Here is a 26,753-nt window from a genome sequence, read left to right as displayed (position 1 = left end):
CATATCCTATACGACCTTCACAGCAAACAGGGGACCACTCCTCCTACAGAGTATCTATTACTTCAGTACCTCAGGGAAGGTGCCAGCCTTCATCTGAGATGATTCCTCCACTGTGTGTCTTTATACTTTAGTTCTTTTCATAGCAGCTAGGGCTCTAAAAGGCATCCAGATCACACTGCACATTTCAGGAATGAAGGCTCAACTGGCACCTGGGAACCCTGTAACAATCCTTCTGTGTCCCAAGACAGCTCTGGTGACACCAGAAAATATCTCAAGTGTTTTTCTGAATCCTCTCTGGAAAGCAAAGTCTCAAAATTGTCCTGGCCAGATGGAGCTGCTCACAAATTAAGAAATGTCTGAGGGTGCCGGTTCTACCTACTGTAGTGTCCTGTGCCTGTGTCTTGTGCCTGTAATCTCTTCCTGAGCTGAAGGAGGCAGGAGGATCTCAAATTCAAAATAAGCTCAGGAAAAATTAGCGAGACCCTATCTCAAAGACAAAACGAAAACAGAAGGACTGGACAAGTAGCTTAAGTGATAAAGAACTTGGCTAGCTAAAGAAAAACTATGAGCTCAATCACTAGTACTGGAAAAAGGAAAGGAAATAAAAAAACACCTGTTCCACAAATTTATTCAGTGGGTGATGGTAGGCAAGCCATTTAATTATTATTAGGTATATTTTGGTCATGTGTTAAATGGAAAAACAATCCACCAGAACCCATCTCCACTTCTGTTACAGTAACTAGTTGCATGTAAGATATTTAGCACAAATTAAGATACATTCTACAACTCTGGTGAGCTTGGGGAAATTAGCTTATGAAAAGGAAACCAGTCAGAAAAGACCACTTACCATATAATCCATTGATAGGAAGCTCTAGAACACATAACTCCTCCCAAGATAGAAAAATACACCAGTATGGTGTTCACACCTGTTATATCAGCTACTCGGGAGAATCATAGTTCAAGACAAGCCTGGGCAAAAAGTGAGGGAAACCTCACTTCAAACAAAAAGCTAGGCATGATCGCATGTACCTGTCCAGCTACACAGGAGATATAAATAGGAAGGTTGTGGTCCAGACCTTCTTGGTCAAAAATGTAAGATCATGTCCAAAATAATTAAAACAAAAAAGCTGGGAAGATAATAGAATACTTATTGAGTAAGGGCCATATAAATCTAAACTCCAGTACTATCAAAGAAAGGAAAGAAGGAAAAAAGAAAGGAGGGAGGGAGGATAAGTATATATATATATATATATATATATATATATATATATATATATATATATATATATATATATATATATATATATTTGTGGAGGGATGGCAGATAAAATCTAAAGGTTAGATTTGTCCCAAAAACTTCAAAATGGACTGGTAGTGTTTACACATATTATAACTAAATGAAAAATATTGAATTGTATACTTTCAATGATACGAATTATATCATCAATAAATATGATTAAAATTATATATAGATAGCACAGTGGCTGTCACATTTAATATTTGAAAAATGTCAGCCATTATTAGTTATCATTTCATTTAACATATTTATTAAGTTCCTATTCTTAGGTATTGCTCTTATTTCTACTTCTATACCAATCTTATATTCCAGACTATATGAAATCTGCAAAGTGAAATGCTGCAGCTGAACATCATAGGGAAGGTCAATAAGCTGTGGTAACTAAAATGTCTTACTTGAAAAAATACAATTAATTTTGGTGAGTAAAATATTTTAGGTAAAAAATTTTATATAGTCATAAGAACCTTTGTCTCAACAATCTCAACAAAAAGTTTGCACCTATTCAAAACTAGACTTTATTTATAGAAAGCTTTCCAAATGAGATATACATAATTTAGTGACAGCAGGCATGCTATGTTTCTGTAGATTAGAGCATTTCATATTGAAGAATCCTAGAACTGAAATTTTCCATTGAATAGTTCAAACCAAAGAACAAAGTCTCAATCTCAGAAGCTGGTGGGCAATTATTCTTAGTAATTCTATAAACACCATGGCCCCATTATACTTAGTGTGGCTTTCATAAAATAATTATACTCTATTTCCTCTTGCCTTCTATCCACTTTCAATCACCCTCATTTCTTCATTTTCCTGGAAAGAGAGCAGGTAATAGGTAAAATAGCAAGATTCACAACCAAAAAATTCTAGAGTAAAAGATGAAAACAATGCGTTTCTGAAAGCAGTATCTAAATAGAACATTCTTTTGCAAAAACATTTGCATCGGCTTTGGCAAAGGGAGAGAGATTCAAATGGCGTTGGGTTATGCCAAGCAGGCCCTCGTGCCAGCTCCACAGGGATGGTGGCCCCCCAGCACAAAGAAAAACAAGCAAACTAAAAACACAAAGCAGCCAGCGGACAGATTCCCCTCTGTGAACCCAAACTCCTTTGTTGTTCATTTCTGAGCAGGTAGGTTGCTCACCAGCAGGCTTCCTAGACTTTCTAGTAAGTTCTCAGAACCCAGGACAGGATGAAAGTATTGAAGACACTGGCAAGACCCAATTTCCCGGAGAGAGGCACTGAGATCTTGGCTGCAGGGTTGGAACCCAGGTAGGAAAAGTCTGTACCCAGGAAGGATTTTCATTTTAAAACAATGTTCTCCTGGTGCTCTTACTTTTCTCTATAACATGCTATGAGTTTGCTCATTTATAACATCTCCTAAACCACCAAAAGTTGTCGAGAAGGGAGAGAAATTTTCCATGAGGCCTGCACAAATTTCTCTGTTCTTTAACACACAGCTAATTTATCCCACTTTATTAAAAATAATTTTAAAGCTTTTAGTTCTTTATTGAGCAAAACTGTCAGGGTTTTCTGTTTGTTTTGTTTTACCACAAGAGCAGTCTTTAAAAGGCAAAATCATCATCATCACAAAGAATAATTTCCTTCTGTTGACTTTTAAAGTTTTGATGAATTAAATTTCCTGTTACTAACACTATGTCCTTGTAGATCAACTACATTTATTTTAATGCAGTTGTTAATCAGGAATTCTTGACTAATAAAGCAAATAAGCGCTTGCTGGCTATAGTTCTAGGTCACTAGCCTGATCCTAAACTACTTGAGGAAGTGATTTAACATTATTTTCAATCCCTCCTGCCTCACTTGGTATCTGGCCCAGTACACTGATACAGAAATTGTACAATGAATGACTCACCACCTAAGCTAATAATGGATAGTTGGCATTGTTTCATAGATCTACAACCAGTAAATGCAACTTCTTTCATTAAAAAAAAAACAGCCTAAACTATTATCAATATGTCACAGATTGGTGTCCAAAATATTGAGAAGTGAACTTCATTATGCCTCCCCATAAATAGGTTTTGATACTTGCTGGGAAAGGAGAAGGCCATTAATGGTCACTTTATTTCATTTCAGCAAAAATATTTCTTGTCATTTTCAAGCTCAAATATGATTTAAAAAATGTCTTTGCTGGGCTATTAACTTCCCCCAAAACTGTACTTTCCTGCTACTTCCAACTTAGATCCCAGATCCAGAACTTTGCATTACAGTGAGGCACGATGAGCGTGATAGATGTTTAGACATAGTCCCTTCCCATTTGCTTGCAATCAGAGCTGCTGGCAGTGAGCCGGGACGAACAGAATGTGTGCTCAGGGCTCCTGACAGTTGCTGGACCCACACAGTGTCTGTCCTTTTCTTTCACATGCTTCATTCTTTGCTTTCTGTTAAGGATATGTATTGACTTTGTGGAACCACTGCAGAGAGCTGTAAATGATGCATTTAATGAAAAATCCTTGCCTTGTGCTCTGAGAGAACACAAACAATGTAATGCAATCATTGCTGGGCAGTGATGGGTGCTGAAATATCACATTCATCTGCTTCGCCAGCCAAACAAAATTGCCAATTGGAAATATTTCAACACTAGATAATAAAAAGTAATATTAACCAATATTTTAATCATATTCATTATTTGTTGTTTCTCCTGTGGTAAGCCTTTCTTCTTAAAAATTGGTTAGTCTTGTCAGAGCTCCCTAAATCCTAGATCCTGAAAAGATGCACAAAAGGATTTTGAAAGATTATTCCTTTTTTTGGAGGGATTACATGAAAATTTTGATTTTCTGAAGAGCTTGGTAGCTATTGCTACCATACTTGCATTTAATCACTGAATTTCAGGTTATTGAAAAGATAGTTTTTTATTTCAGTTTCTCTCTTTTTTTTCTCTCTTTCCTTCTTTCCCCTTTTTAAAAATAAAGAAACAAGATAAACAGGATTTAGCCTTCTCCAACAATGCTGGGCATACAATCTGAGTGACAAGGTCCAATTGAAATAGTCCTTTGTCACCTGCAGTGACAAAGGAAGTACAAGACAGAGCCTGGCTGGAAGAGACAGGATATGATTCCCAGGGCCCCTGGGCTCCTGTGGTGTCATTCACACTAATAGCAAAGGAAAGTTCTTTCGCTTGATTGCATATTCTCCAGCATGAGCACACACAATACCCTGGCACACTGAGCATGCACTTCCTGCTGCAGCCTGACTCACTGTCCACCAGCTGGCGTGTTAGGAAGCATTCCCCAGTGCTGAGAGCCCTGAAACGGCAATGACATAGACAGCCAGTGACAGCCACAGGCTAGGCAGCCCACAACTCTTCTGGCTTGCTTTTTACCTGTGTCCTGCTGAACTGGAGCTCAGAGAAGAGCCAGCTCAGTGACAACAGCCAGCAGGTGCATTTGTTTCCCCACTTCCCCCAACCCAGTAGCCTGTGTGCTTTCCCCTGTTTTAGCAGATGCACCAGTCCTATTACCCAGGGTCCTGTCTTGTCTGGAAACAGGATCTTCTAATGATGTTTTCAATTTCAACACTCCCCTACAAACTCAAAACCAATGTTATTTCGCTCCCTTAATTAACTGTTATTACTACTCACTATATAAATGTAAGGGACAAGCTTTCTGAAGCATTTAGTATCACTAGAACATAACTAAGGAGTCTTTGTTTTGTTTTACTCTGTTTTGAGTTGAATCCAAGCACCTGAGCACATTTCTAAATAAAACAAAAATACTGCCTATATGATACCTAAAGATTGGGTGACTTCTGTGCTTTTAATCATGTACAAATGAATTAAGTGATGAGCAGGATTTTAGTTGTTGTTCGTTATATTGGTTTGACAGATGACCATGTTTCAGAAATGGTTACTCATATTTCTCAATGTCTAATTTTAGTAGGTTTCCTATATTCCATTACTGCATGCTGCACCTCCAGTCTTCCTAGAGCATATCTGAGCTTTTACAAGACTCTGTTTAAAACTGTGCTGAGTGGTATAGTACCTGCCTCGCAAGCACAAGCAAACCCCCAAAAAACAAAAAAAAGAAACTTTATGAAGATGCATTGTACTCATAAACTGCTCTGTTAAATGGCAATTCATTTGTACAACTACTTAAGGATAATTTTTTAAACCAATGTTACTTTCAAGTAACCATAGAAATGTTCACATGTAGCCATCCACAACAGATGACTAGAATCGTATTAATTTCAAATATAACAGGATTCTTTAGTTTGTAAGACTTTATTTAGATGGCTCATTTAATTTCCTATCATTGCATAAATTATAGAAATATCACATACAAGTTGTAGGCTTAGATGTTTCAAAGCTGTATTTCTAGAAATAGGCTATATCAATTTCTTATTAACCCAATAGGCTCACAATCCCTTTATGGTAAAGCATCCGGTTTCATATTTATTTTTCTATTTTTTATTCATCTCACCAGTTCTCTTGGAGTTTAATAAATCATTCATAATCTCCCCCATCAAGCTATACCAGACTAAAGAGACATTGTCACACTAAGTCTTGTTTTTGTGCCATTTTCCTTTGTCTTAAAAAAAAAAAAAAAAGGACTTCCTTTTGGCAATCCTATTTGCCTCTTCTTGATCCTCTTTCCTGCTTGTTTCCACCAGTTTTGCTATGGAATATTTGGGGAGAGGTGAGGCTGTCATCTCTGCTCCTCCTCCTGAGCCAATGGGAGTCTCCTCAACAGCACCCTGCGAGCTTTATGCAGAAACCTGCTGTATAATGCATTGCATACAACATCAATACTTCACCCTACTTCCTCTACTTCCTGCAGCTTTTTGAGAAAGATTTGAATGTTTTCATTCTATTTCCATAGATTTGTTTTAGAAGGTCAAACCTTCTCAAGCTTCACTAGTTTCCCTGGTAGGAAATTCAGCCTTTATCTCTCTTACACCACTGTAACCCTCCCAATAGTTGACAGCCACTTCCTATTGTCCAAAACATTTGTTCTCCTGGTCTCTGTCTCTGTCCTCTCTCTCTCTCTCTCTCTCTCTCTCTCTCTCTCTCTCTCTCTCTCTCTCTCTCTCTCTCTCTCTCTCTCTCTCTCTCTCTCTCTCTCTCTCTCTCTCTCTCTCTCTCTCTCTCTCTCTCTCTCTCTCTCTCTCTCTCTCTCTCTCTCTCTCTCTCTCTCTCTCCTTCTGCCACACAGATGAAATCAGAAAAATAGCCTCCACTCAGTCACCACATGCTACCTTCCTAACAAGAAATCGCATAAAACCCAGGGCAACTCACTACAAGTTAGAGCCCCAAACACAATATGTCATTAAATGTGCCCAGATCTCCCATAGGGACCAATGTAACATTTTCAACAAATTTACTGTATGAGGATTATACACAATGTAACCTTTTTCTACACTGAAGTCACCAGCTAATAACACTCAATAGGAGTTCTGACAAACCAACTACTGTTCCTGGACTCCAGCAAAAACATGGAAAGAAGACATCCCTGATATTTAGACAAAAAGAATGAAGGATAATGAAAAAATCTTTCACATACAGTGTTCTTCTGTTCTGGCTTTCTATTGTGCTCTCTGACAAATACCCAGAATTTATTTCTTTGCCTACATCTCTATTTTCATCTATTTAACTTTACCTCTTTATTCACCCTCAACTCCAGATCAAAAATTACATTTATTGAATACATTTTCTGTGCTTTCCATTTGCTAACATGTTTTCTACCTTTATTTGGGGTGATCATGCTGTTTTCCTGGCATAATCATGACATTTCAACTTTTTTCTTATTAATAGTAAAGCAATGTCCATCACGTTAACATGTGATTTAGGCTTTGGGATTATTTTCTTTTCATCTTTACACTCTAGTTGTTGTAAATAAGATATTATTTCCCTGATTATTTTTCCTTGAAAAATAAAAGTCTAAAAAAAAAAATCACATTATGATGGTTTTCACTTTTTTTCTTTGTCCGTTGTGGCCTGAATGTGGGGGTTGGGTGCTGTCCCTCAGCTATTAGCTCAATGCTAGTGCTCTACCACTTGAGCCACAGTGCCAATTCTGGCTTTTTCTGCTTATGTGGTGCTGAGGAATTGAACCCAGGGCCTCATGCATGCAAGGCAAGCGCTCTACCACTGAGCCACCTTCCCAGCCCAGCCTTCACTTTTATACAGACTTCAAACATTAAAGGAACTCAGTCAGCTACCACTTGTTTTGAATGAACGGTAAGAAAATCTGTGCTTGCTGGATCTGAACATTGTGCTCAGTCTAAACTTAATCAAATTCACTTTGTAACACCTTTCCTTAGTCTCTTCCTCAGATCATTAGTCATCTGCCTTCTAACACATAAACTAGATTTGTGGAAGTGCTTAGAAATGCAGGCAACACTTTTCAGTATTGTTAAGCTTACCAGAGACAGAATTTACCCCCAGATGCAGCTTTGAATACCAATGACATAAAGTGTGAATACCTGCCTTCCGTCCTCTCTCTCTCTCTCTCTCTCTCTCTCTCTCTCTCTCTCTCTCTCTCTCTCTCTCTCTCTCTGTTGTTAAGAACTTGTTTGTTTGGGTTTTGGGGGGCAAGGATTTGGGGCCCTGACATTAATCTCTTAGACACGTGAGAAAAGCACTCTATCACTAAGCTACCATTCAAGCCCCTGCCAATTAAGAATTCTAAACGTCTCTAAGCACTTGATCACATGGCTAACTTAGAGACACACATATGGGATAGGTGGGCCCAGTTACCTCCCTTTTCTCTGAGTTCACATCCTGGACCGCCCTAGCTAGTCACACCTCCTCCCTAAACTCCAACCCTGCAGGGGGTTGGCCCTTTCCACAGACCTTCCACTGCAGGACAGGCTGGCAGTTTGATCCCTCCTGCCCCATCCCTCCTCCCCCATCTCCCTGCCCCACCAAGCTCTTTTCTGCCTGAAACATGTGGCAGTTTCCTTTTATCGAACCTCACATCACATCAAGTGATATTTCAAAAACACTATCAAGAATAAAGTTTGTTTCCATTTCTTGGAGTTCTTTTTTTTGTTCTTTTTTTCCTTCTGCTTTTTTTCCCCTTTTGTCACTATTTTTGATTTCTGTACCCTCTGTCTTGTATATATGTCTTGTATATCTGATTTGGGGAGGGGAAAGTGAACCACAAAAACAGTGGGACAAAGGGTGAAACAATTCAGCAATGATACTCACTAGACACTATATTGGAAATGAACTATACAACTTAGGGGGCAGGGGGTTAGGAGGGAAGAAACTGGGAGAAAATGAGGGAGGGGGTAACACTCTTCAAAAAGAAGTATATGCATTATCTGACTTATGTAACTGAGCCCCTCTGTACATCATCTTTACAATAAAAGTTTGGGGTTGGGGGGGGGTTTGGTCAGTCATGGGGCCTGAATTCTGGGACTGGGCACTGTCCTTCAACTCTTCAGTTCAAGGATAATACTCTACCATTTGAGCCATAGCATCATTTCTGGCTTGTTCTACTTATGTGGTACTGAAGAATCAAACCCAGAGCCTCATGCATGCAAGGAAAGCACTCTACCACTGAGCCACCTTCACAGCCCTAAAAGAAGTTTGCTGTAGAACTAATTCAATGAGGGCTGGGAAGATGGCTCAGTGGTAGAGCGCTTGCCTTGCATGCCTGAGGCCCTGGGTTCATTCCTCAGTACCACATAAGCAAAAAGAAAAAAAAAGCCGGAAGTGACGCTGTGGCTCAAGTGGTAGAGCACTAGCCTTGAGCTGAAGAGCTGAGGGACAGCGCCCAGGCCCGAGTTCAGGCCCCACAACCGGACCCAAAAACATAAAAATAAATAAAAAAATTTTTTAAAAAAAGAACTAATTCAATGACAAGAAAACTGGCTGCCTTTTAAATGCTCACAAGCATACACATAGTTTTACATACTCAATTTATTCTTTCAATTTACTTTATTTTACTCTTTCCTACCAACTTAGAGAGCCTCGACTTGGTTTTATCAAGTCAGTTGGGATTAACTAGCAAAACAAGGGGGAAGTGAGAGAAGCTCAAACAGCAGGTACCCTTCAAGGAACCTGAGACCTTTCAAGGAACCCACCCTGTCTCCTGAAGAATCTGGTCCTTTTCTCATCTTGGAAAAGAGGCAGAGAGGCAGAGGGCTGTTATCATTAACTGCTTGGCTTCTTTGTTCATTTTTCCATCATTCCTCACCACTATTACTCCCAGAGCATGGCTTTTCCTGTTCTTGAAACAGTTTTTAAAGTACTTCATTATTCATGTTATCCTTTTCAGCACCATTTAATTTATTTGTTTCCCTCTCCAGTCAAGCACTCTCTTTTGTTCATGCAAATCAAATGAATTTATCATTGCTTGACCTCTTTTTTGTCTCCATCAACTTCATCCTATGTCTAAATTTTTCCTTTATTTATTCTTTCATTTCTGTTATCTGTGCTGTAAGTGCTTAATTTTTATACAAATAAAGTTTTTTGAAAGCCTTTAGTCTCCTTCTCTGTCTTCTAAGTGTTCTATCTCTTGTTTAATTAAGACATGTGTCACCCTGTTACAATCTTGTCTTTTAAATGGGATTTCTGCATGTATTTTTTATTTCAACAGATTACAAAGGTAGGTTTACTCTTTCACTATAGTTGCTAACAAGATTTTTTCAGAATTTAAAAATCAATTTCATTACTACCTTAAAATTATAAGGCAACACCTCAAGGTTCATTTAGATGTTAGTAAATATATACACATATATATTTATATAGTCATCTATCACTTAACAGCTGGGAAACATTCTGAGAAATGTTATCACGAAGCAGGGTATACTCACAGACTTAGATGGTAGAGGCCAGCCACTCAATGGAGCCTTTGTCACAATCAAGGGACATGGTCAACATGAGATATATGAAGTTGCTCCTAGTGAATTTAACAAGGCAGACTATATTAGAGAAATGTTTTATGATGCCAAGTACACTCTAAAATAATAATTAAGAGCTTGTTATAGTAAATACCTAAACAGTATTGTACCATTATTGTTATGAACCAAGTTAGAGGCTGAGCTATAGATTAATATGACTGACAGCACAGCATTTCCTTACACCAGCACCACCACAAATACACAAGTAATGTACTATACTATGACATGGCTCTAGTTACATAGTCATTAGGTGATTCGAACTTGCAACTATTATACTGTGATGGAACCAGATTGGTCTTTGACCAAGACGTTGTATGGCTCATGATAACAGGTTTATTTACTACCACTGTCTGGTAGACACCGTGCTGGGTATTTGGGAGACACAGTTGATGAGGAGACCCACTTCCCACTCACAGATCTTACAAAGTATGCTGGAGCTAACTTTTATGCAGAGATGTGCGCGCCACCATGGAGCAGGGCGAGAGCCCTCCATCAGTAGGCGATGACCAAGCCACTCCAATGCAGAGGAGCGCAGGGTCAAAGGGGAAGCCAGTTTGTCAAGCAGTTAACCAAAGAGCAGGTGGGAAAGTAAGTGGACAGGAGAGAAGGTTCAAAACAGGAAACAACAAAAACAATGGAAAAACAAAAGGTAAGCATGTTTAAAGTCAAAGAAGAATAAAGCATGACATTAGAGTAAAAATTTAGTACTGATGTACGGCCAGCCAATTAGCAACAATATTTCCAATTTATGGAAAAATCTACTCTCCAACAATATGTACTACCCTGCTCAATTCTAACAACTTTGTAATGAAGATATTCTTATTGTATAGACAAAGAAATAGAGAGTTTTCCAGGCACCAGTAGCTCATGCTTGTAATCCTAGCTATTCAGGAAGCTGAGATCAGAAAATCAGTCCTTCAGATGATTATCTCCAATTAACCACCAAAAAGCTGAAAGTGGAGCTGTGGCTCAAGTGGTAAAGCATTAGCCTTGAGCAGAAAAAGCTCAGGAACCATGCACAGGCTCTGAGTTCAAGCCCCAGGACCAGCACAAAAATGAAAGAAACAAAGGGAGAGGGAGAAGGGAAGAGAGAGAGAGAGAAAGAGAGAGAGAGAGAGAAGGGAGGGAAGGAGATAAAGATGGTAAGGAGGAGGGAGGAATGGAGGGAGGGAAAGAGTGAAGAGAGGGAAGAAAGGAGGAAGGGAGGAAGGGAGTGAAGGAGGGAAAGAGTAGAGGGAGGGAGAGAGGGAGAGAAGGAAGGAAGGAAGGAAGGAAGGAAGGAAGGAAGGAAGGAAGGAAGGAAGGAAGGAAGGAATGACGGGAGGGAGAAAGGGAGGGAGAAAGGGAGGGAGAAAGGGAAATTGAGGGTTCAAGATTTTTTTGCATTGAACTTCAATCAACTAATGAATGCTAGCATCAGAGCTGGGCACCAATAGCTCATGCCTGTAATCCTAGGTACTGGAAGGCTGAGATAGAGAGAATTGCATATTTGAGGTCATCCTGAGCAGAAAAGTTAGTAAGAATCCCTTCTCAACTGAGATCTTGGTGTAGTAGCACGTGTCCATTATCCTAGCTATAACAGAAAGGCTAAAATAGACTATCACCTAGCAGTATGCCTAGCAGGTAAAAAGAGCCTACCTCTAATGCAAACAGCAGCCAAAAGGGACAGAAGCATGACTTCACGCTAGCACACCTGTTTAGGAAGTTAAGGCCTTGAATGTACAACTTCCATATCACCAAGGAGGGAAGGCAGGTAGAAAATGGTGGCATCAGAATCAAGCCCACCTGTGCCTGACTCCACAGCCTCTACTTCTTCCACTACACTAGCATTTCTTCCATATTTCATTCTGTGGGTGATGGGAGCAAACATACATTTTTTTATAAAAGAAGAGAGTTGGCCATGCATCATTGAGGAGAAGAGCTGGCTTGAGGAGAGACCAATTGTAGGCAGGGAGTCCTTTAAGAAGACCATAATCCAGGAAAGAGATGGGGACCTTAATTGAGTTACACAACTATAAGAATAGAAAAGAGGGTATAGCTTCAAGAAGTAATTGGGAATTATGGTGAATAATGAAGCCATCCTGACTGGCTAGATGACTAATAGGGACACATTTGAAGGGTGCTTCTTGGATTTCTAACTTAATGCAATTTAATGAGTAGTTCTGTCACTCTAAGACAGAAGACAGTGGTATGCGGGAACTGCACAACAGAGTGTATGGTAAATTTGGTTTGGGCCATACAGGCAAAATGGCTATTACAACAGGCTAAGGTATCCAGGAGGTAGTAAATTGGGTAGAGGTTCAAGACTGATGTCAGGGTAACAATGAGTAGAGGAAATGTACAATGTACTCATTATCATAGTCATGTAGCTATAACCCCTCTGTACAGGAGCTTTACAATAAAAAATGTTTAAAATTTTTTAAATAAATAAAACTCCTTAGCTTGCACTTCAAAAAAAAGGACTGATGTCAGAAATAAAGATTATAGATGTATAAAAACAGAGAAAGGAGATTTAAAAGGCCACCATCACTATTGGAAGAGAGAAAGCAGAAAGTAGAGGTGGAGAAAGCTAGCCAGAAGTGATGCTGCAATAAACATAGTTGTGCTGGCAGCTTTAGTATGGTCTTGTTTGTGATCATTTGGGTAAATGCCCAAAAGTGGGAGCTCTATGTGGAGTCTTTTGAGGAACCTCCATACTGCTTTCCAAAGATGTTGAACAGGTTTACATTCCCACCAACAATGCAGTCCACATCCTCTCCAGCATCTGTTGTTATTAGAGTTCTTGATTATAGCCATTCTAACTGGGGTGAGGCTGAATCTCAATGTTGTTTTGATTTGCATTTCTTTTATAGCTAGGGAGGTTGCGCATTTCTTCACCTGTCTATTGGCCATTCTTATTTCCTCTTCAGAGAAGTTTCTCTTTAAGTCTTTAGCCCACTTATTTATTGGGCCGTTGTTTCTTTGAGGATTTGTTGTGGGGGGATTTAATTTTTTGAGTTCCAAGTATATTTTGGATATGAGACTCTTGTCTGTTGTATGGCTAGTGAAGATCTTCTTTCAATCCATGGGCTTCCTATTGATCTTGCTATCTATGTCCTTTGCTGTGTAGAAGCTCTGCAATTTCATGCAATCCCATTTGTCCAACATTTCTTTGATTTGTTGTGTCTGGGTCTCTTTTAAGAAAATTTCGGTCTGTGCCAAGGAGACCTAGGGTCTCCTATTCCATCCTGTAATGTTTTCAGAGTGTCTGCTTTGACTCAGAAGTCTTTGATCCATTTGGAGTTGATTCTGGTGTAAGGTGATTTACCATAGCTAAGATATGGAACCCAAACCCAGATGTCCCTCAGTAGATGAATGGATCAAGAAAATGTGGTATATATACACAATGGAATTCTATGCCTCCACCAGAAAGAATGACATTGCCCCATTTGTTAGGAAGTGGAAAGACTTGGAAAAAATTATATTAAGTGATGTAAGCCAGGCGCAAAGAAACATAGGTCCCATGGTTTCCCTTATTTGCAATGACTAGTATATGTCTGAGACAAGCAGAAAAGGTCAGATAAGTTGTTGTTAGGTGAAATGAACCCCAAGATAAGTATTCGAATGTTTTTGCTTTCATGCGATTGTTTCTAACATATTTATAAGATTATTTCTTTGTTGCTTTGTATGTCCCTCCCCCACAGTATAACCCCTGTTTTCACTGTATTTGATGTTGGTATACTTTGTGGAGGGGAAGGGAAAAAAACAAATCGTTTAAATAGGGATACAGGTGGACCCACTGCAACAATGAGATGTACAAGACGTTATGCCAATAAACTACCTTTACAACTTTGGGGGGGCAAGGGGAAGTGGGGGAGGGGGAGATGAGAAGGGATGGGAAGGGGGAAACAAAGGAGGAGGCAACAATGCTTGATAAGAAATGTACTCATTACCTTGCCCATGTAATTGTAACCCCTCTGTACGGTATTTTCACAATAATAATAATAATAAACCGGAAGTGATTAGTACATGGGTGTGGTTATGAGGTAGCCAGGATTCTCCCTGTGTGAAGCCTCAGAGAGACCCCTTCCCCACTGGGGCTGAACTTAGCAGCTTGCTTCTCCAGAACAGAGTACTGAGTGGAGGAGGTCAGGTTATAACAAGACCGCCACTGCATTTGGTACACCACCTCAACGTCTCTTGAATCACTCACTCTGGTGGAAGCCAGCTATCATGTAAGGCAGCTTGATGAGATGTGTGGTAAGCTACCTGAAACCGTGGAAGAACTAGAAACATGTTCCCCAAGCTGAGTCTTGTGTTGACTACAGCTGGCCAACAGCTTAGCCACAGTCTCCCAAGAGTGGAACAGAACCACTAGGCTGAGCCATTTCTAGATCCTTAATATACAGACACAGTGATAACAAATGCTTGTTGTTTTAAGCCATGGGGTTTGGAACAACTATGTTTCTTTTTCCCTGTGGCTTTGGTCTCCTTATTCATATGATGGATAGTAATTGTAACCCCTCTAAACTGCACCTCCAAAACAACCTAAGAACATTATAGGACTCAATCAGAATTATCATCCTTATTGAGTGTAGATGAAGGGAATATTTGTAGAAAGGGGAAAAGGAAAAGAACGATACTTTGATTTCTATTCCCAGACTGTCTTACCTCTATCAGTTACTTTTTGCTTATTTTTAGTTCTATCAACTTGTTCTAAAAAAATATTTCTTTCTTCAATACATTAACCAATTTGACAGTTTTTCTCCTTGAGTCTTTGTTATATAACTTCCATCTTCAATGACATCTCACACATCTTCAGAACAGTCACCGCCCTGACCCGAACGTCAAACCTAACCAATCCACTGCAATTCCTAGACTAATCCTCTTCAACCACATTTCTCACTTCATAGTGTACAAAAGACCCCATAGTAAGACACAGACCTATGCCTTATTCCATATCTTTCCCTGGGGTTACCCGATAGAGCTTCTTAGCTTGAGCCTACCTCTCTGAGCCACTTGACTTACACATAGCATATAAAGAGACAGGTTTTCGTATGCTCCTTCTTCTCCTATGCACCCTAGGACATATTCTATTTCTATTCTCTTTTGTTCTTACCTCTGGGCTGTTATACAGCTTAGTCATTTCCATTCCCGCGAGTCATAATGGTCTCCAATTCACGACTCCAGGAGGCCCTTCACTGTGGATGTCTTCTGGAGCAGTGGCTTCTCCTGTCCTGTATTGACTGGGGCTCTTATGTCACACTGTAAGTATTCTTTGAGGTTTTCCTGTCACCCTTCTTAGTTTCTCACCTGCCCACTGCCTCCTCTTTCCTGTGGCTCTCCTCCCACTAAGCTTATTTTAACCTGTAGGTGGCGCCCTTGCACAGGCAAGGACAGAGGGCACTGGCTCCCTGTCAGGTGTGTCCTCAGACCTCTGCACAGGTATGCCCTTCAGACATGCCCACAGAACCTCCATGCCACCTATGCAGAGATCATCCCTGTGACCAGCATATTTACTGGGATTTCTTAAACTGCACCTATAATCTGTTATTGGGCTCTGTTAGAATTAGATCATCTAAGCTTCACGATCCTCTTCTGTGGAGATAAACCTGGCAGACACCTGAATAGTTAGATGATACGATGTACACAGGAGGTAGGCAGAGTCCCTCGTACCAGGTAAATGCTGGTGATCAGTAGTGCTGGCAACCACTGCCAGGAGTTCCATCATACACAAACTGGAGTTGTATGCTCTTTGGGTGAAAAGTTCCTGGATGTAGTCTAACTCCATCTTCCCTAGGGAATACATCTTTTTTTTTTCTTTTCTAAAAATATCATCATCCCTCAAAATGGTCCAAGTGCTCCAGTCAGTATGTACTGTTTTATTTCTTGGGTAAAGCATTGGTAAAAATCTTAAGTCATAATAACAGTAATTAAAATCACAAATAAAATGTTTTCTAAGACTCCTGTCCTTTATTTCTCCGATAAGATCATGTTTGCATCAAAATTCTTACTGGGAATAATCTGATTCACTGTAAACCTATGCCCCTTAGGTACACCTGTTTGAATTGATGGTCTGGGTGCCAGCTTTCTAATAAACAGGTTGTGAGACAGCTGCCATTCCTTGTCAAAAGAATCCCCTTAGCAAACTACCTTGGACGGTATGTTAATAGTACTGCTTAGTTTCACACACTTCCTAGATTTCCTTTACTTCTCCTCCTCTTTGTCCTCCATTCCTTCCTACCTACAAATCACACAAAAAGCACAGCAGACAAACCAGCCACTAGGCCTGCAGCAGTTCTTCCCATTTCTTCTCCTCATTCCTTTATTCCTTGCCTCTTTCCCCTTCCAATCCATGTCTCAAACCATGCTAAAAAACCATACCCCAAATCCTTTGTTCCCACACAGGATATGCATGCAGCATCTTGACCCCAAGAGACTGTAAACACTGGATCCACCTCTAGCTCTAACCGCCTGGGTTATGTCTTGGATTCCCTTGGCAACAGAGGCAACAGCTGTCTCTTCCTGGTACACTTCTCACAGTTGGATCTGTTTTGAGGCTCCTGATGATCCAAGGAGGTAGTTTGATCAAATGTCACATTTATAGATAAGAAAACACAAGCAGAAAAAGGGAATGCTTTACCAAGATCCGCCTGACATGAAGAAACAAGAATACATTTTGGACCTCAGTACTTTCAGAAGGGAGCCCAATTCCTGTAAGAAAAATAAATAGGAAGCCCTTCCCAAACCAAGCCCTGACAGTCTTAGTGCACTCTGCTTGTGCATGGAAACCTAGCTGCCCTGTGCGCCGCCCGCCCCCCCCCCTTCCCCAAGCTGACAAAGCCTGCTCTCTTTGTGAAAGCAAGAATCAGACTCTGCTTCTATAAAGTTGTTTTGGTTCATGAGTCCACATGGAGACAATGGCCTGGAATCACTAATGAAATGTGAAGGTTTGGAGATTTGGCCAGCTCTAAGATCTTTTATATTGAAAATTCTGTGATTTCATTATTTTAATAACAATACATATGATATTGAGGAAAAATGTTTCAATCTTTTTTTCCGACAAAGATATTATTAAAAAGCTTACAAATGCACGGGCATTTATACCTTTTTTGGGGGTGGGGGGCCCATCGTGGGGCTTGAAGTCTGGGCCTGGGCACTGTCCCTCACTCAGCTCTTCAGCTCAAGGCAAGAACTCTACCATTTGAGCCACAGCACCACTTTTGGTTTTCTAGTGGTTAATTGGAGATAAGAGTCTCAAGGACTTTCCTGCCCAGGCTGGCTTTGAACCGAGATCCTCAGATCTCAGCCTTCGGAGTAGCTAGGATTACAGATGTGAACCACCTGTGCCCAGCTAAAGGTGGGTAATCTTTAATGTATGAGTATAGGATTACAGATGTGAACCACCTGTGCCCAGCTAAAGGTGGGTAATCTTTAATATATGATTACTGTGTGCTAGAATGTGCCAAAAAATTGTCATCAGTTATCTAATCTAATCCTCATAGGAACCCTGTGAGGTAGGTACTGCCATCATATCCACTTCACAGATGATGAACTACAGGTACAAGAAGGGTGAGCCATTGGCTCAAGGTCACTGGCGTATAGCAGAGCTAACCTTGAATTTCACCTGGCCAGAGTCCATGGCAGTCTTCTTAAGCAGTATACTTCCTTCCTGAACGCTTTTGGATCGCCAAAAAAATGCAAATAGTGGCTGGCTATTAATTTTCCTGTGTTACCTGGCACTAATCCTCTAATTTAGATAATCTACAACTTTGCCTTTAATAGGTTATCAATAAGCATATTCACAGCTGTTTCTTGCAATTATTTGTGGCATGGGATTTCAAAATAATGTCAAGAATAACAAATAGTTTTTACTTACAAAGAGACTTGCAAATTGAGTTTCCTTCATCTGCAAACCTCTCCACATAAAATTAGTCATCCTATTTTATATTTTATTTTTAGACTGCTTTATGTTCTCTTAACATTTGGTGTAGCTGAATATCAAAAAAGTCACAGCCATTCTATCTGTATGTGAGGACTTTATTCACTAATCAAAGTCTCCTGTTCAAAAATTAATTTATAGCCCAAGCTAATTTTAGAAATTAGTGTATTTTTAAGCACCATGCACCTCATCCAGCTTTTAAAGGATTTGTTATGAATAAGGAGTGATTGCTATGCATGTGTGTCATGCTGAGTATTCATGTGAATTTAACAGCGAATATATTTCAAACATATTTCTGCCACTTACATTACCCTTTGATGAAGCATCAAAACTAAAATAATAAGTCATACTTGTAGAATGTTAAAATACAGAAATTGCCACTCAACTACTAACAACTTACATTTCTATATGAAGATTTAACATATGATAATTACTCGCATAGGTAATTAATAACTAGCTTATATTACATATGTAAAGCAAATAAACACAAAAGTAGAAAAGAAAAAATGTGGAGCACATTCTTCTAAAGCATGGGCTACCTGAAAATGAACTATAAAATGACAGTTTGAACATGAGGAAAACACAAATTGGATTGCTCAAGCAAGGTCAAAAATGTGTACACTGATTCCATGAATGGATGCTGTTATTTTACCATGCTCATACCATTAGCATCATAGGTACGAGCACTGTTTGAGGGACCATGGAAGCAGCATAATTTAAAACCTCATCTCCTTACTGCACACAATATGACACAATCGAAGACCATACATACTCCCTCCTACACACCACTAAAACTGTCAGTTACTCAGTCCAAGATTTGGAAGTATATACCAAAACCTATTTCTTAGCTGGAATAGCCCACAATTGTAGTTCATGAAACTTGAACCTAATGTGTAGTGTAATAGTGTGTAATGTGCAATAGTACATCCAAAATTGTAAGCATGCTGGTTTTTCTTCTGTATTAGCCTTCTGTGGCTGCTGTTACAAATCACCACAACTTAAAAGTGACTTAAAACAGCCCAACTGTATTATCTTGTATCTCTGGAGGTTATTAGACTCTTACCCAGAATGCGCATTGGGATCAGATCAAGGTTTCAGCAGAGCTGCGCTCTTCCTTGGAGGCATTAGAGGAGATAATTCCCTTGCCTCTTCTAGATTCTAGAGGCTACCATTACTTCTTGGCTCCTGGCTCTTCCTCCAGCTTCAAGGCTAGTGCTGGCCAGTGCACTGGGTGCTCAGCCCACATTACTCTGACTCTCTTTTCCATTTTTATCACTGACCTCCCTATGTGTAATAACTTCCATATTTGAATGTCAATTGATGGGCAGCCTTCATTTTGCTGTGCCATGTAGCAGCATAGATTCTCCTTCGTGGGACTGGGATGTGGCTATCTTATGCGAACTATTATTATCCCTACAACGTCTTTTAAATTACTAAGAGGAAACCTTGAAAAACGTACCAAGAAGTTCATATAAGACATTTTTCTAGATCTCTGACAGGAGATGCACATTTTCCAATCATGCCACATTACCTCTGCCAGATCACCTTCATCTCAGACATTTCTACAATCAAAGTCATCTTCAGCCCCCCATAAGCTTTTTTTCCCCTCCCAACACCAATTTAAAAGGATTAAAATATTTGCAGTTTGCCCTCGGAAATACTTCACTTGCCAGGATCAGTATTTTGCAATTCCTTATTTTCCTTGATACTTCCCATCAGGTGATTTTAATTCTATTCAGTTTGCAATTACCTGGAGGCAACAAAATGCCCATATTGTTCCAGGTGCTGCAAAACATGCTTTGAAGACAATTCAAGTCCTGCTCTAGAAGGGCTCCCATGTGGGTAAATTATTTGCATATGCTTATTTCTGTGTGTGACCAAGATTGTTGAGATCAGAGTATCCTGGAAAGATAGGTAAAAATACCAATTCAGTATAAGGTTAGCATACTTCCTATGGTGCTTTTCTGTGCGCTTTCTGGGCCCTGAGACATTATCATACTCTGGTTCAAGTTCTGCAATTCTTGATTTTATCCTTTCAGTCTTCAGCCTCTAACATATTCCACACACTGCAATATAAAAGCAGTGCTATCACCCCCACAACACCCTGTGATACCTTCATCTTGCCTTTCCAATAGTGTATGCGTTTCTCTGAAGGGTATCAAATGTCCTCTGGGCTCCACCTCCCTTTCTAGTGTTATCTCCTTTCAGTGTCATGTGCACTTGAGCCACAGAAATCTACAGATTCTTATAGTTCCTGCCCAGCTCCTAGTCCTTACCCTGTTAGTCACACTAGCCTTCCTCATGTCCAAACCATGGACCGTTCTTTGAAAGCAGACCAATAATCATTGCTTCCACAGAATATTCTCCTGTCTCTTCCCCACTGAAAAAATTCTCTACTCTCAGGCATCCCTTGGCATTTTATATTAAAAAAATAAAAATGTATCTACTTCTGCCTTAGATCTTTCACTTTGCTAACTAGTAAGACTTCTCTCCCAAATTAGAAACTCCTTGAGAGTAGTCATTGGTTTTATTTCTCTTTGAAATATCTAGAAAAACTAGCACAGCACCTTGCCCATAGCAAGGATACTGTATTCAAGTTTGTTGGACTGAACTGACTGGATCAGTGGTGTCAACTTCCAGAATGTTGTCAGGAGCCCTTTGTTCCACAGCTAAGTCTCCACAGAGGTGAGAGTTGTCCAGATGCATCATTATCCATTTTATTCACCAACACAGTGAGAGATGGAAAGGACTTGACAGACATCAACCCACACATTCAAAGGACAGTGTGAGTAGAGATGTTACACAAAAACAAAAAGACACAAAGCTGAAATGACCGGAGTAAAATCAGTACAGAAACATCATGTGATTTTCACATAATTGCTCCAGAAAATAGAGAATCTATAAATTTGTGAGTTTTACATGGTTTTAACAAAAAATTATCTTTTAGTAATGAATATCTGTGAAAAAGACAAGACTGAAGCCATGATAAAAGTGTTTTAGTGTGCCACTGTTAATGTTTTTACAAAATTATTATTGTAAATCCAAAAATACCTTGAATAGATAATACTGAATAATCTAGATCACTAAATTGCATTAGAAGGGTATGAGCTGACTCAGGAGACTAATTATAATGAGGTATTGAGCTGCTTATCTCTCATCTCAATCTTAAAACCATAAACCACACCATGCAGGCAGTGGCTGCCAATCAGGGCCAGTGTGGGAAGCAAAAATAGCATTGAACAGGGGTCAGGAGCCTCAGCTCTGTCATTAACTCAGTAACCTTGGGAGCTCTTAATAAAGATTGTCCCCACGTGGGAAAAGTTGATAACGTCCTAAGAGAAATACGGCAACATCACTGGATGAAGATGCTCATACAGAGAAAAATACTTTCGAGCTGCAGAAAGGTTGTGAATGCTCCCCCCCCCCTCTCTCTCTCTCTCACACACACACATACATACACACACAAAAACTCACCTTTCACAAACTAATACCTTCTTGCTTAATGAACCAGTTTAATATTACTATTAGCCAGATGATTATAACATGAGCAAGTGTTACCCATCTATATCCTAAATAAACAGTGACATTAAAATTACCAAACTGCTTTCTTAGCCATAGGAGTTATCAGCCAGAGGTCAAGGCTAAAATTATTATTTTTGTTTTCAAATCTATTTTGGGGTAAGAATAACAATGTCATTATATGTTGTCTTTAAATAACCTCCCAGTTATTTTGTTTAAACCTAATAACCCAGTGAAGCCAATGGGACACATATTTGAAAGTGTGCTAGGACTGGTAGTGATGTGACTTCAGTGTGCCTTGCACTCTGCTAAATTAGGGGACACAAAAATGATTACAACAATGTTCCTGACTTAGGCTGCTTTGGGTTACTGGCAGAGATAACACATTGTGTTCTAATTACTTCTTTACACATTTGAGAAGTCCCAGGGGAGAACAAAGGAAGGAATTCTATTTCTACCAGAAAAAAAAATATATATATATATATGCAGAGGGGAAGCTGGAGAGGAAGAGGGACATGTCAACGATGGTTCACTGAGAAGATACCTTTGTCCCTGGTTGAAACACCTTGCCCAGGCTAGGAGAAGCTCCAAGCATTATGTAATTTCTGTGAGTTGGAGATTCCTCATCATTAACTATGGAGGAAATTCTGAATTCATTAGGTTGCCACGAGGATGGGACAAGATAAACTATTTATGAATAATAACGCATCCAATAAACAGGTTACTATTATTTCTACCATGCATATGCCGAAACCAAGTTTGTTCCAAAGGATTGAAAGGCTCATACCTCAACCAATTGCTCCACTCTGGTGATCATCCCCCACACTCTTGATTGGGTCTCTCTAGGAAACATAGAAATCACTCAGTCTGATAAAATTTTCTGGGCTCTAAAACCTCTTTACTTTTTTCAAATAAATAAGCATGCCAACATCTGAAAACTTCCCAGTGAAATGCTGCTTCTAAATCTTAAAAGGATTCTCTCCCTAAAAGGAGGAATCAGCAGAGCCTTGTGAGGAAGGAGCCATGACAAAGAAAATCCTAAGTATTTAATACAGGGGTAAAACAGTCATGAAAGCTGGCTGCTAGTGGCTCATGCCTGTAATCCTAGTTACTCAGAAGACTGAGATCTGAGGATTGAGTGTCGAAGCCAGCCTGGGCAAGAAAGTACTTGAGACTTTTATCTCAAATTAATCACCAAAAGCAAGGGGAGCTATGGTTCCCAGGGTAGAGTGCCACCTAAAGCAAAAAAGATACGGACAGCACCAAGGCCCTGAGCTCCACCCCAGTACTAACACACACATACACACACACACACACACACACACACACACACACTCATGTACAGTTAAAAATAAAGGATTTTAACCCAATCAAAGATATGGACAACACCAAGGCCCTGAGCTCCACCCCAGTACTAGCACACACACACGCGCGCGCACACACACACACACACACACACACACACACACACACACACACACACACACACACACACACACACACACACAAAGACAGTCACAGTTAAAAATAAAGGATTTTTAACCCAATCAAATTTTCAAAGAATAAAAGATGATCAATCTCAACTGCTGAACGCTAAAATCTATAAAATTCAATTAAAAAAAAACACTTGAATAGATATGAGCCTATGCTGGAGGTATTCAACAACTGTCAGATTCAAAGATTTCATCTGTTTTTACCCTTATAATTGAAATACTAAAATTTTTCCCTTATTAATATGTATAAATTTTGCTTTTATCTGGTATAGTATAGGCCATTTAAAATTCTTTAAAAATGGGTTTATTTAAATCTGATGACTCACATATAAAGTAGAAAAATATAACTGTCTCTATTTTATTAAAAATTACTCTAAAAATCTTTAAAAAATGCTGCATTTTTCTAATGGACTATATGCTAAGTGTTGGTAGATGGAAATATTCAGATATTGGTGGGAAATTCACAGCACTGTTTATTAAATGTTTCTGTCCATATTGATCTCCAAAGAAACAAAATCAATGTATGGTAAGTAGGTAGGAGATAGACAGACAGACAGACAGACAGATAGATAGATAGATAGATAGATAGATAGATAGATAGATAGATAGACAGACAGACAGACCGACCGACCGACCAAAATAGGCCCATGCATTCTAAAGACTGGCAAGTCCAAAATGTGTCACGCTGATACCCCAATTTCAAGGCCATCTGCAGAATTGGTGGAAAATCCGGATTTTCTTTCTTTCATTGAGGCCTTCAACTTATGGGATTAGTCTCCTCTCCATTATAAAAAATAACGTGGTTCATTCACTTTACCTATTTAAATGTTAAATTCATCCAAAATATCCTTAGAGGATAATGTTCTACCTAGTATCTGAGCACTCTTTGATTAATCAAATTGACACAAAAAGTTAACCACATTCATTAGTACATTAATAGCTCAAGGGGTTCCATTGTGATAATTCTGTAAGTGCTTACAGAATACTCTGAGCAAACTCACCACCTCTACTCTATTCCCTTAACCTTCCTTTCCTCCTTTCTTCCTTTTTTCAATCAGTATTTGGTAGGTTTTATTCTTCTTTGTAGCTGAAATAATACTCCATTGTCTATACCACATTTTCTTTATCCATTCATCACTTGTTGGCCACATAGGCTAGTTTACTTGGTTTTTGTGAACAGTGATGCTACAGACATGTGTGTATGTCTCTCTTATATGTTTATTTTGTTTTGTTTTGTTTTTTTTTTGTCAGTCGTGGGGCTTGAACTCTGGGCTTCGGCATGGTCCCTGTGCTCTTCGGCTCAAGGCAAGTGCTCTACCACTTGAGCCACAGCACCACTTCCAGTTTTCTAGTGGTTTATTGGAGATAAGAGTCTCACAGACTTTCCTACCGGGGCTGACTTTGAACCTTGATCCTCAGACTCAGCCTCCTGAGTAGCTAGGATTACAGGTGTGAGCCACTGGCACCCAGCTCTCCTATATGCTGACTTACACTCCTTGAAGATATATACCCTAGATTGGCATTGAAGGATCATAAGGTAACTATTTTAAGGGTTTTATTTTATTTTTTACATTTCTTTTTTTATTGTGAAAATACTGTACAGAGGGGTTACAATTACATGGGCAAGATAATGAGTACATTTCTTATTGTAGTCTCCTCCTTTGTTTCCCCTTCCCATCCTTTCCCATTCTCCCCCCCCCCCCCCCCGCACCAAAGTTGAAAAGTTCGTTTTCGACATAACGACTTGTACATCTCATTGTTGCAATGGGTCCACCTGTATCCCTATTTAAAGATTTGTTTTTCCCCTTCCCCTCCACAAATTATACTGACATCAAATACAGTGAAAGCAGGAGTTATACTGGGTTTTATTTTTTTTAAATCAACTTCCATACTGATTTCCATAGTGGTTGCACTAGTTTACATTGCCATTGAAGGGCATATGAGGTTTCTCTTTTTCAAATCTGTGCCAGCAGTTGTTTTCTTGATGACTACCATTCTGACTGAGATGAGAGAAAATCTTGATTATAGTTTTCATTTGCATTTCTTTTATGGATAAGGATGATGTACATTTTTTCACGTATTTATTATTCATTTATAGTTCTAGGAACTGTCCAACTCATTTGCTTAATATTAACTGGGTTATTTGTTTTTTAAGTGTTTAATTTTTTATCTCATTTTATATTCTGGATAGTAATTCTTTGTCCATTGAATAGCTGGGAAGATTATCTCCCATTTTGAGGGTTGTCTTCTACTCTAGTAATTGTTTCCTTTGAACTACAAAAGCTTTTAATTTGATGCATTCCCATTTGTCAGTTCATGTTCTTATTTCCCGAGTAACTGAAGTCTATTCAGAAAGTACTTGCCTATGCTTACATCTTCAAGTGTTTTCCTTATGTTTCCTGTTGTATTTTAAAAGTTTCTGATCTCACATTAAAATCTTTGATCTTTTTTGAATTGATTTTTGTACAAGGTTATTGAAATGGGTCTAGTTTCAATCTTGTACATATTGAAAATCAGCTTGCCAAACACCATTTATTGAAGAAGCTCTTTTTTCCAACAGATATTTTTGGCATCTTGTCAAAAATCAGATGGTTTTAGCTGACTTTTACATTTTATTCCATTGTTTATCACATTTGTTTTCATGTCAGCATAATGATCTTTTGTAATTATAATTGTGTAGAATAATTTCAAGTCTAGTATTACAATACCTTGAGCATCACTCTTTTGGCATAGGATTTGTCTTGTTATCTTTTTTAAATATAAAGAATGACTTTCTTTTTTCAAATTTTATTATTATTTTTTGTTTATGTGGTGCTAAGGAATTAAAACCCAGGGCTTCATGCCTGCTAGGCAAGCACTCTACCACCAAGCCACACTTCCAGCCCCAAAGTTCTGAGAAAAAAAAAGTATATTAGCATGCATTACTTGTAAAAGAAAGGGGTTCACTGTGACTTCTCTATACATGTATGCAATGTGTCACCATCAATCTCACCCCCTGTACCACTCTCTTTATACTCCCCATTTCTAAAGTCCTATCTAAATGGTATTTGAGGTGGAGTCTTTGGAATGTAATTAGGATTAGATGAAGTCATGAAAATCAAGACTTTTGATGACATTATTGGCTTGACTAGAAGAGGAAGAAAGACAGACACAGTTGCTAATTTCCCTATCTGATGTTTCCTGCCATGGCGTGATACAGTAGGTACTTACCTATGTTCACATCATGCTCTTAGATTCCCAGCTTTCTCCATCATGAGCCAGGTAAACACCTTGTTATGGTTTGAAGATGATCATGATCTCATGGGTTGAACACCTGTTCCCCAGCAGGAGGTTATTTTGGGGGGAAGGGTGTGAACATTTTAGAAAGTAGGGCCTACTTGGACAAAGTTTCTGAACCATGCTTTTGAAGGTCATACCTAATCCCCAGAAAGTTCCTCACTCTATTTCCTGTCTGCCATTGCCTTCTCTTCTTGTTTCTACTATCACGAGGCCGGCCTCACTGTAGGCCCAGAATCAACCAAGTCAAGGAGTGTTGGACCAAAGTCTCTCAAACTGTGAGCCAAAATAAATCTTTCCCCTTTAAGTTTTTTCTTAAGTATTTTGGCCATTCACCAATATACAGAAATAACTAATACATTTCTATTCTTTATAAATTATTCATCTCAGG

General features: G+C 39.2%; 1 long non-coding RNA gene across 1 annotated transcript in view; it reads right to left on the bottom strand.

The window, feature by feature from the left end:
* Positions 1-26,753, bottom strand: part of LOC138831951 (uncharacterized) — a 651,402-nt gene that overhangs the window by 367,028 nt on the left and 257,621 nt on the right. Inside the window, exon 5 of the long non-coding RNA XR_011373464.1 lies at positions 10,067-10,152. This is a non-coding gene — a long non-coding RNA (uncharacterized lncRNA). The remainder of the gene's footprint in view (positions 1-10,066; positions 10,153-26,753) is intronic.

Source organism: Dipodomys merriami, unplaced genomic scaffold (assembly GCF_024711535.1).
Source record: "Dipodomys merriami isolate MVZ:Mamm:240054 unplaced genomic scaffold, mDipMer1.0.p SCAF_2, whole genome shotgun sequence".
NCBI classification, from domain to species: Eukaryota; Metazoa; Chordata; class Mammalia; order Rodentia; family Heteromyidae; genus Dipodomys; species Dipodomys merriami.
The sequence above is the reverse complement of the archived record's forward strand: the minus strand, read 5'-3'. Positions and strand labels throughout refer to the sequence as shown.